Source organism: Tenebrio molitor, unplaced genomic scaffold (genome assembly GCF_963966145.1).
Source record: "Tenebrio molitor unplaced genomic scaffold, icTenMoli1.1 SCAFFOLD_583, whole genome shotgun sequence".
Lineage (NCBI taxonomy): Eukaryota > Metazoa > Arthropoda > Insecta > Coleoptera > Tenebrionidae > Tenebrio > Tenebrio molitor.
In genome coordinates, this window is record NW_027184177.1 from 20,427 (window position 1) to 23,590 (window position 3,164).

At 48.6% G+C, this 3,164-nt stretch overlaps 1 non-coding gene across 1 annotated transcript; it reads right to left on the reverse strand.

The window, feature by feature from the left end:
• Positions 1 to 420: 420 nt before the first annotated feature.
• LOC138140922 (5S ribosomal RNA) lies at positions 421 to 540 on the reverse strand. Its single transcript, XR_011162832.1, has one exon. It is a non-coding gene; the product is annotated as a 5S ribosomal RNA (ribosomal RNA).
• Between the last annotated feature and the right edge of the window lie 2,624 nt (positions 541 to 3,164).

Genomic DNA, 3,164 nt, shown 5'->3' on the forward strand with positions numbered 1-3,164 from the left:
TAATTATTTAAAAACCAAAAAAATAAAGCAGCAGTCAAAGTGGCATGTACGCGTAACCTAATATATATTTTTTTTACATTAAAAGATCGCCGTCTTCCTCGTCGCACTTACGACATTTGCATATGTTATCTTTGTTAAACTCACGGAAGGAATATAATGAACCGGTCACCCGTCCAAGTGCTGACCGCTGCCCGCGTGGCTTACCTTCGGTGATCGAACGACAACCTTTACCGTTTGACGAGTTTTTATTCTGCAATTGTTTACAATTAATCGACAAAAAAAATTGTTTTCTTAATTATCTAGTACTTAAAGCTATGAATCTACATTATACGGGTCTGTGCATGTTTCCGAATACCTGCACGAAAAACAAATCGGTTCGGTGGTTGCTATGGATTTCAAAAAAAAACAAAAAGTGTTGGGGGGCAACGGCACGCGGTGTTCCCAAGCGGTCACCCATCCAAGTACTGACCGCGCCCGACGTTGCTTAACTTCGGTGATCGGACGAGAACCGGTGCTTTTCAACGTGGTATGGCCGTTGCCGTGGTGTTTAGGTGTGATCGTTGGTGTAAAATATATTGCTTTTAACATTCCGATGCACGAATATGAACATCAAAACGCGATGCGTTTCGTTTCCGTATGCACTTACCCTCTGACGACCGACGTCGGACCGAACTAACGGGAAATCCCACAACAACCACCACGTCACGCTCTAACGACAAGAGAGACTACTAGACGGACTGGCGATCTCCCGCGTCGCACATTTTTCGACCGCCGGCGGCGGTGGAAAATCCAGAATTTCACCCCACCTACCGCGCTGCTTGCTCCGACGACGACGAGATTCCCACATTTGGATCGACCGAAATATGTAAGTAATATCAGGAAGTTCCGATTTTCGAGAGGAGACCTGTGTTTCTATTTACCTATCTATAATAATTATCGTTATAATCATCATATCATTATTATTATTATTAACATTATTATTTATTACCATTATTATTATTATTATTATTATTTATCGTCCCTCGGATTCGGCGATCTTCGAAAATCCAAGTTGGACCGTTAGACATTCGAACGCGGTGTGCGTGGCTGACGAGTTGTTATTTTTGGCGTTTTTTCTTCGATCTTCACCCCGACTTCGGACGACGCAGGTCGGACACGAAATTACGAAGAGAGAAAGACGGAAGAAAGGAAGAAAACCTGAAGATCCGTCGAAGAAAATATCGGAAAACTCGTAGGTGCGGCATCGGTCGGACGATGAAGACCGTCTCCTTTCGGATGATCCTCTCGACGGACTTTCGGCCGTCCCGAAGGGTCCGGACGGCAACGGGACCCGTCGTCGACTCGTCCCGTTTCAACTTCCGCCGAAAACGATCGACCTGAACGTCGGAGAGGCGGTTCGCGGCATCCTGTTGTCGGAATTGCCTCGGTTCGAACACCAGGTCCTTTCTGTGCTTCGACCGTTTCGGAAGCGTTTGGCGACGCGAAGATGTCGTAAAATCGAGAAGGTGGCGCGGTATTCCGGGAAGAGATGGACCAATATTTCGGCGAACGAAATATGGATTCCCGGAATCGACGCGTCTACCCCGCACCGCCGACGTAAACCGTCGGTCCCGAATCGAAACCGTGACGACCCGGATTTAGGGCTGGTGGTTGGAGGGGCGTGTACCTGATTCGAAACCCACCGACGTTCCGAGACGAACTTCGCTATCTCCAGGGAAACTTCGGAAACCGAGTTCGGCCAGCTTGATCACACGGTGGCGATGGTGATCGAGGAAAGAGGACGATGCCATCACGCGGGCAACGATTCCGAGGCCTGCAATTTCTTCGACGGCGGACGCGGTGCGCGTTCAGTCTTCCGTCCGCAGTGGCGACTATTTTATAAAGACTTAGAAAATTTTTTTGTTCAATTCTCGTTCACGAGGTGCTCGAAGTGTACGTGTGTGAGCAAGTGTTTTTTCAATAATTATTATTAACTTTTAACGTTTTAACGTGAAAGATGGCCGACGTCGAAAATCAAACAGCATCATCGGTCACCACCGGTTCCGCTGCCACCCCTCAATCCCACGCGAAGAAAGAGAAAAAAGCGAAAAATCCCAGGGCGAAACCGTCCCATCCTCCGACATCCGAGATGGTAAACAACGCCATCAAGGGACTCAAGGAACGCGGAGGATCGTCTCTTCAGGCCATCAAGAAGTTCGTCGCCGCAAATTACAAAGTCGACGCCGAAAAGGTCGCCCCTTTCATCAAGAAATATCTGAAAGGCGCCGTGGCGTCGGGATCTCTGGTTCAGACGAAAGGTAAGGGCGCGTCGGGTTCGTTCAAGCTCGCCTCGTCCACCTCCGGTGGTGCCAAAGTCGCCTCCGCCTCCGACAAGAGGAAACCCGCTTCGTCCGCCGCATCCAAGACGAAAAAATCATCCGCCAAACGTACCGCCGTCGCGACGACTTCCGACAAGGCTTCCTCGAAGACAGCCAAAAAACAAGCCTCCCCCAAAGCGAAGAAGACTGCTGCCGAAAAGAAGAGCGCCGTCGCTGCCTCCGCCGCCGCAGCGAAAGCCAAGAAATCGGCCGCCTCCTCGGCAGAAAAGAAAACTAGAGCCGCCCCGAAACCCCGATCGCCTTCCAAAGCGAAGAAATCTAACAAGGCTGGTCCGACTAAAAAACCCAAAGCACCCAAACCCAAGACAGCCAAAGCCATTCCTGTCAAGGTGAAAAAGGCCGCTTCGCCGAAGAGGAAAAAGTGAGAAACGTGGATGGATACTCGACTCATGTTCGTTCGGCTGTGCCTCGTTCCGACGTCATCATCGTACTACCGGCAACGGGGCACGCACAAATGGCCCTTTTCAGGGCCACACGATAATCTACGACGAAAAAAAGAAATAAAACTATCCTTACGGCGAAACCAAATAAAATAGATAGCATCAGCTGGCAGGTAGGTGATGACAGGATGCAATAAAATTTTACGAACGACCGCAACCCAACCCGAATCGAGAGGACCGACCGATTATTGACATTTTTATTTTATTCATTTCCGGTTGAAGGGCGATATATTTTTTTTTTTGCCTGTAAAGTTTGAGGTTCTGAAAAGAACCGATTTTTTTGTTATAAAATTCGTGTTTCGTGTTGTTCTTCCGAAACACGATGTGGAAAAATTTAAGCGCGTTC